Below are 8,736 nucleotides of genomic sequence, written 5' to 3' on the forward strand. Positions count from 1 at the left end.
TAGATCACAGACTGCTGTGCTAGCAATGAGGGAGGCTCCGTGGGCGTGGGACCCTCCCGGCCAGGTGTGGGGTATAATCTCCTGGTGTGCCTGTTTGCTTAAAGCACAGTATTGGGGTGGGAGTTACCCGATTTTCCAGGTGTTGTGTGTCTCACTTCCCCTGGCTAGGAGAAGGGATTCCCTTTCCCCTTGCACTTCCCAGGTGAAGCGATGCCTCGCCCTGCTTCAGCTCTTGCTGGTCGGGCTGTAGCAGCTGACCAGCACCGATTATCCGGCACTCCCTAGTGAGATGAACCCAGTACCTCAGTTTAAAATGCAGAAATCACCGGTCTTCTGTGTCGCTCGCGCTGGGAGTTGGAGACTGGAGCTGTTCCTATTCGGCCATCTTGCTCTGCCTCCAACCTTTAACTTTTTAAAACTGTTGGTACAATGTAATAACCTAAGCTTTCAGTCTCTCACCTTTATGATATTAGCTGTAGAGATGTTGCATCTTTTCAAAACTTTACTGTGTGCATTGATATTATTGTGTGTTTTTTTCTTCTTTTTTTTTCTATTAATATGATGAATTACTAGTATGATGTATTACTATGATGGATGTATCAAATTTTTAAATACTGTACCAACTTTGTATTCTTGCATTGACTCTAGGTGCCATGTGTATACTGCTGAATTACATTTGCTTATACTTGTATTTTTAAGGATTTATTTCACTCATATTCTTGAAAACTATTTGGAGATATGCATATATCTTCATGCTTTTTCTTCTCTCCTTCTGGGTGTCTACTGGCACAAATGTTAGACTTTCTGGGATTTTTCTGCAGGCTATTGAGTCTCTGATCATATTTTCATGTATTTTCTTCTTGTTGTTCACATTATGATATTTGTGTTGATCTTAAGTTTAATTGATCTTTCTTCTATTGTTTCCATTTTGTTACTGAGCCCATCCAGTAAAAATTTTGTTTTGATTTTGATTTTTTTATTCTAAAATTTTACTTTTTTGCTTTGAAATTGTCTCTTTGTTGAGGTGTTCTATCTCCTTTCTTTTCAAGAATGTTCACCCTGATTTTTTGTTGTATGATTATAATATTCCTTTATATTGTTAGCTGATAATTTCAACATCTGTATTACCTCAGGGTTTGCATGTGTTGATGGTCCTTTGCCTTGCAAGATGTTGAGTTGTTTTGTTGTTGCTGTTTTTATCCTTTGGCAAATATTGGTATTTTCCCTTTAGCAGACAACCAACTCTCAGATTGAGATGAGTTCTGCTTTGTCTTTTGTCGGCAGTAGTTTCAATGTTTGTTCAATTTTTGACATCTTGACCCTGCTATTTGAATCTGTCTTGTGTGTGCACCACCTAATGTGCAGTCTAGCATGAACGTGATTGTCTTCCTTAAAAGGTAATTTCCTTGATATGTTGTTTAAGATCAGATCTCTACTTTTGTAGCTCAAGGATGAGTTCAGGGGTTCATATACAACATGATGGTATTGCTTTCTTGAGATACCTTTTTTTACAACCTTCCCAACTCTTTCCAGTTTCCAGAGGCATTACTTCCTGGTGTTCTGAGTGAATCTTTAGCTTCATTGTTCTGCATACTTCCTGTGACTTTCTCTGTATCCAGGATTAAACAGTGAAAATTCTCTCCTTCCTCTTAGATTCATGCTTCCTCTGATAATATAGACTAATCATCCATTGGCGTTTTGGGCACTTGCCTGGCCACCACTGGCATAATTGACGTCACTGCAGGAGCTCCCTGGGGCTGAAGCAAGAGGGAATGAAAGGAAACAAACAAAAATCCCAGAGAAATGTCCTCCACTCTCTCTGATTCTTTTCCTGCTTCTTGGACTAGAAAGAGAAAATTTCTTTTGAAGTTATTCCTGTCAACTCTGGTACACAATTTTAACTGCCAGGCTGCCCTGAAGTCTGGGCTGGAAGAAACCAAGGAAAAATAAATGAAAAATTCATTTTTATTCTGCTGTATTTTAAGTTTTGTTTTCCTTTCCACATCTACCTGTTACCAACTACTTTTCAGAGTCCTCAGATAGCTCTTCCATAGATTCATGTAGAATTTTCCCCCATATGGTTTTTTCTAGTGTTTTTCTCATGATTAGATCAGAGTTATGGGTTTTTTAGAAGATTGACAATAAAATGAAACACCTTCTCATTACGTCACATCAAAGGGTACACGATACCCACGTGATGTCAATAGTAATGTTAACTTTGATCTTGTGGTTAAGATAGTATTTTTTCCAGGTTTTCCATGTAAAGGTACTGGGTTTTTTTTTTCCTTTTTACATTCTGTTTTACAAGAAGCAAGTCACTAAATCCAGCCCACCATGAAGATAAGGGAGATTAATCTCCATATCCTAGAAAGGTAAGTATATGTATATATTATTAAAAGTTCATTTGTAAAGAATGTTTGCCTCCTCTCAATTATTTATGCAATCACTTATCTTTATCATTATAAATTCATGAATATTTATTTTGTACTTTGTGTTACAATTCAATATTATGTTACTCATTTCTTTTCACAAGTTTTTTCATCTTTGGACATTGGGAGCTTTTTCAGATTGTTTATTGTATCCCTTTGACATGATTCCACTCCTTTACCTTTGTGCACTTCCTTTCTTTCTGTCACTACAAGAAACCCTAGGCATATTTTCTTTTCTGAGACCTAGAATCAGTCATTTCTCTCAGAATTTTTGTCCCTTTTATTTATTTTCAACAAGAAAAATATTCCTTTGCCACTAAGAAAACTTTGGGATATATTCACTGATTCCATTTTCTTGCCAGATTTTTCCATATTTTTAACTTCTCAAATTAGAAATATTATTCCCTAGGCATGTTTACTGTACTATTTATAGACTTTTACCACATCTAATTTGCTTCTTTCATGATTGTAATTGTGCCAACTTGGAGAAATATGTAGAGAGATATCAGAATACTTGCAGTTATAAAGAGCATGGATGAAATGCTTAGAGGTAAAGCATACATAAGATCTTATTTGACCCATTAAGTTTTCACATTAACCATATAATCACAACTAAAATGTTTGTTGCACTGAGAATCTGCATTCCTAGATCTACTAGATTTCTTTCTACCATGTTTATTCTTAAGAAAATAATTATTACAGGTTATTGTACAAATTTTTGTAACTGCCCTCTCTACTCAGACAACAACAAAAAAATGGGTATAAAATGATTTGTCTACTTGTAGAAAGAAATCTATTAGCATACAATTTCTGTTATCTAATTTGAGAACACCTGTAAAAGGTACTTGCTCAACAGAACAATTGGTATCTGTTGAGCTGAATTACTTTCAGGAATATGCTCTTAGAATAGTTTCTAGTTTTGTTTGAAAAAATAAAAACAGTAATACCAAAGCCTTTTCCTCAGCCTCGTATTCATAATTTATTTATGGAGCACCTAATAACCATAGTATTCTGCTACATCCTAGAAGTAGAGGTGGTGGGGAGGTTATGCAAGACAAAAATGTCAAAGGCCATGCTATCTGATAGTTATAAAAGGTAATGAGGAATGTTAAATTAATGTATATGAATAAGTTTATAGAATGCAGGAGGATTTAGCAAAAAGAGAATGACCTGTAGGGGCAAACAGACCTGGTTTCAATTCTGTACTCAAACACATACCTGCTATTTTTTTGCAAGCTACCTTAAGCAGATCATTTACGTTCCCTGAGACCAAGTTTCCAAATTAAAAAAAGAGAGAAGTATGCCTACTTGCAAATGTTATATAGAGAAATGAAGTATTATGTATGTCACAGTGTGTAGTATGGAATATGCAGATATTAGTTAATATTCATTTTTGCTATCGCTATATTTTTGCTACATAATTGGTACTAAACATTCAATATGATAATCACAGAAAAGAGAGACTCTTAAAGGATTTGGGTCATTAAAGATGGGAAGATTTTTTTGATAGGCAAGAAGGAGTGATTATAGATGAGGACAATATATACAAAGTTATGAAAGTGTGACTGTACATAGAATTGTTGATGAACTGCCAATATAAAAACACACGTACATTAAAAAACTGAGATTTTTAAGTCATTGATAACATTTATGTTTAAATCTTAGACAGTAACTCCTGACTCCTTGCCTTGAAAGAAGCACTGTGACATTCTTTATACTCCATTTACCATTTATTGATTTTGTGATACACATATGTGAAATATATATAAGATATATGGATATTATGTATCACATATGAAGTATATCATATTATATATCACATATGATATATAATAGATATTAGAATATATAACATTTACAACTTAATCAGAATATGTTACATTTACATTCTGATCTGTAACCATAAACCTTGTTTATTCTTAAGTTTATGATTAAATGGAATAAATATTAATTACCAGTTCTTTGTCTTAAGCTTTTATTTTAGGTTCGGGGGTACATGTGAAGGTTTGCTACATAGGTTAACTTGTGTTACAGGAGTTTGTTGTACAGATTATTTCATCACCCAGGTATTAAGCCCAGTATCCAATAGTTATCTTTTCTGCTCTTCTCCTTTCTCCTACCCTCCACCCTCAAATAGACCCCAGTATCTGTTGTTTCCTTCTTTATGCTCATAAGTTGTCATCATTTAGCTCCCACTTAAAAGTGATAACATGCAGTATTTGCTTTTCTGGTCCTGTAATTAATTTGCTGAGGATAATGGCCTCCAGCTTTATTCATCTTCCCGCAAAAGACATTATCTCATCCCTTTTTTATGGCTGCATAGCATTCCATGGTGTATACGTACCACATTTTCTTTATTCAATCTGTCATTGATAGGCATTCAGATTGATTCCATGTCTTTGCTATTGTGAATTGTGTTGCAGTGAACATACACATGCATTCACTATGATTATCTCAGAATTTCCCTCAATTTCATTAATTTGATTTTTAGCAATTCTACTAAGTTTCCTACTTTTCTAGTTTAATAGCTTCTAAATTGTGGAGACTTTTTATTCTCCATTTGTTTCCTAAGCTCTAAACCTTTCCCTTTTATCTTATGCTGCTGATTTTTATCTGGTCTTTGAACTCATTTTATATTTAGTTCATGCTTTAAATAAGTTATTTTATGTCCCTTAACACTAAGAAATTTTGAACTGATTTCTGTCCTTCAAGTTATTTATTCTTCCTAAAAGGTCTTCAGTTGTCATTTACATTTTATGCTCACATTTTTTTGTTTTTTGTTTTTTTGTTTTTTGTTTTTGTAATTTTCACCTTCTACTTTTTCTCAAGTATATTTGCATAGTTGTGATGTAGTTTTGTCTTATGTTTATGTCTAAAAGGGGTAGCTTTTAGAACTCTCTTTTTTCAATTATTATTTTAGGCTAGTGGGTACATATACAGGTATGTTATATAGGAAAATTACAAGTCATTGAGGAATGGGGTAGGATTGAATACACCACCCGAGTAGTGAGCATAGTACACAATAGGTAGTTTTTCAACTCTCACCCCCAGTCAATCTTCCCACTTTAGTAGTCCCCAGTGTCTGTTGTTCCCATATTTATGTATATGTGTACCAAATATTTAACTGCCACTTATGATAACATGTGTTATTTGGTTTTCTGTTCCTGTGTTAATCTACTTAACTTTTAGCTCAGAATTGCTTTGGATATTTTGAGTCATTTTTTGTTCCATAAGAATTTTAGAATACTTTTCTAATTCTGTGAAAAATTACATTAATAGTTTGGTAGGAATAGCGTTAAATCTTTGGAACTCCTCTATTTGCCTTTCTGTGTTGTAGGTGTCCTTTCTTTGATCCTATTCATATCTTACAACTTCCATCTTCACTTCTTTCTTTTTCCACTTATATATTGGGGACAGATATATTAAATTTAGTCGACTGTTTTCTTAGCCTACTAACCTGAGCACAGATGGTGGGCATGAGATCTTCGGAAGCAATAAAACAGTATTGAAAAAGCAAAACAAATGAAAGGACTTGAACTTCTTGTTTCCAAGCTTACTGAAAAGTTGTAGGAGTCAAAACAGTGTGGTTCCAAAATAAGGATACATATGTAAGCCAATGGAATGGACTGAAGTCCAGAAATAAACCAAATATTTATAAACAATTGATTTTCATCAGGGTAAAACACACATGACTTTTAATTTACCATCTTAACAATTTTTAAATATTCATTATATTCATGTTTCTCTGCAACAAATCTCTCATTATAACATTTCCACCTGGTTACACTAAAACACTCTATCCATTAAATACTAATTCTTACATCCTTCTGTACCCCGCCGACGCTAACTACCTTTCTACTTTCTGTTTCTATGATTTTGACTACCTTAGACATTTCATGTGAATGAAGTCATATAGTATTTGTCCTTTTGTGACTGGCTTATTTCACTTAGCATAATGTCCTTGAGGTTCATCCATGTTGTGACATGTGACGGGATTTATTCCTATTTTAAGATTGCATTATATTCCAATTTATGTATATACCACATTTTCTTTATTCACTCATATATTGATGGGCATTTGAGTTACCTTCACTTCTTGGCTGTTGTGAATAATGTGACTGTGAAGAATAACGCACTGTGAGGAACGTGACTGTGGCAATATTCCTTTGATATTCTGTTTTCAATTATTTTGAATATATACCCAGAAATGGAATTACTGTGTCATACAGTAGTTCTATTTTCAGTATTTTGAGAAATATTTATATTGTTTTACATATGGCTGCAATATTTCACATTACACCAACAGTTTATAAGGAGGGTTTCAACTCCTCTGCATCCTTGCCAACACTTGTTTTGTTTTGTTCTTTTGATAATGGCCATCCTGATAGATGTGACATGATACCATAAAGACACATGCACAAAAATGTTCATTGCAGCACTACTCACAATAGCAAAGAAATGGAAATGGTCTAAATGCCAATCAATGGTGGACTGGATAAAGAAAACAGGGTATGCATGCACCATGGACTGCTCTGCAGCCATAAAAAAGAACAAGATTCTGTCTTTTGCAGCAACATCAATGCGGTTACAGGCCATTATCCTAAGCAATCTAACACAGGAACAGAAAACCAAATACTGCACTTTATAAATGGGAGCTGAACATCAAGTACACATGGACACAAAGAAGGAAACAACAGACACTGGGACCTACTTGAAGGTGGAGAGAGGGAGGAGGGTAAGGATCAAAAAATACCTGTTGTGTACTATGTTTATTATGTGAATGACAAAATAATCTGTACACCAAACCGCTGTGACATGCAATTAACTTATATAACAAACCTGTGCATGTATCCCTGAACCTAAAGAAAAAGTTAAAAAAAAAATTTTACTTAAAAAAAGAGTGTCATTTAATTTCCAAATATTTGATGATTTTCTGTTTTTTTATTTTCTGTTATTGATTTTAGTCTAATTTCATTGTAGTCAGATAACATGGTGTTTAGGGTTTTCATTCTCTTATATTTTGAGGCTTGTTTTACGACAAACAATATAGTTTATCTTGTTACATGTTTCATATACACATGGAAAGAACATGTTTTCTGGTTTTGTGAACGATGTGTTCTATAGAGTCAATTAGGTCAACTTATTTATATAATAATTTGTTGGGTCTTTTATATATTTAGTGATTTTCTGTGTACGTGTTCAATCAATTCCTTATAGAAGGGGTTTGAAGTCTTTCATTGTATGTGTGGATTTGGCTAATTTTCATTTCAGATATATTACTTTTACTTCATACATTTTGAAATGTATTTCAGAAAGTTATATCTTGGTGAATTAAACTTTTTCATTATGTAAGTTATCCTCTATTTCTGGGAAATTTCAAGTTCTGAATCCTACTTTGTCTGCTATTTATACAGCTTCTCCAATTTTTTTTCATTTTTTACTCCTAATTTACATATATATGTAATTGTTGTACATATTTATGGGGTAAATATGATGTTTTAATATAAGCATACAATGTGTAATGATGAGATCAAGGTAATTTGAATATATATTGCCTTAGATATTTTTTATTTCCTTGTGTTAGGAACATTTAAATTTCACTCTGGCTAGGCATGGTGACTCACGCCTGTAATCCCAGCAATTTGGGAAACGAAGGCCTGTGGATCATTTGAGGTCAGGAGCTCGAGACCAGCCTGACCAACATGGTGAAACCCCATCTCTAGTAAAAATACAAATACTTATCTGGGCGTGGTAGCACACACCTGTAAAGCAAGCTACTGGGGAGGCTGAGGCAGGAGAATCACTTAAACCTAGGAGGCAGAGGTTGCAGTAAGCCGAAATCGTGCCATTTGCCTCCAGCCTGGGTGACACAACGAGACTTCATCATAAATAAATAAATAAATAAATAAATAAATAAATAAATAAATAAAATTTTACTCTGCTAGTTATTTTGCATACATAATAAATTACTTTTAACTATAGTCACCTTATTGGGCGACCAAACATTAGATTTCATTCCTTCTATTTAACTGTATTTTTGTAACCATCTATGAACCCATCTTTACCTCTCCCTCCCCAGTATACTGAGAGAAAGTAGAATAATGTTTGCCATTTGTAGATCTTCTTTGGAGAAATGTCTATCCATCTCTTTTGTCCATTTTTAATTAGATTATTTTTGTTGTTGCTGAGTCATGAAAGTTTCTAAAATGTTTGGATGTTAATCTCGTATTAATTATATGATTTGCAATAACTTTCTCCCATTCTATAGTTTTTCTTCTTGCTCTGTTAATCTCAAGCATGAAGAAGT

This window comes from Mandrillus leucophaeus, unplaced genomic scaffold (genome assembly GCF_000951045.1).
Source record: "Mandrillus leucophaeus isolate KB7577 unplaced genomic scaffold, Mleu.le_1.0 Scaffold1619, whole genome shotgun sequence".
Taxonomy (NCBI): Eukaryota; Metazoa; Chordata; class Mammalia; order Primates; family Cercopithecidae; genus Mandrillus; species Mandrillus leucophaeus.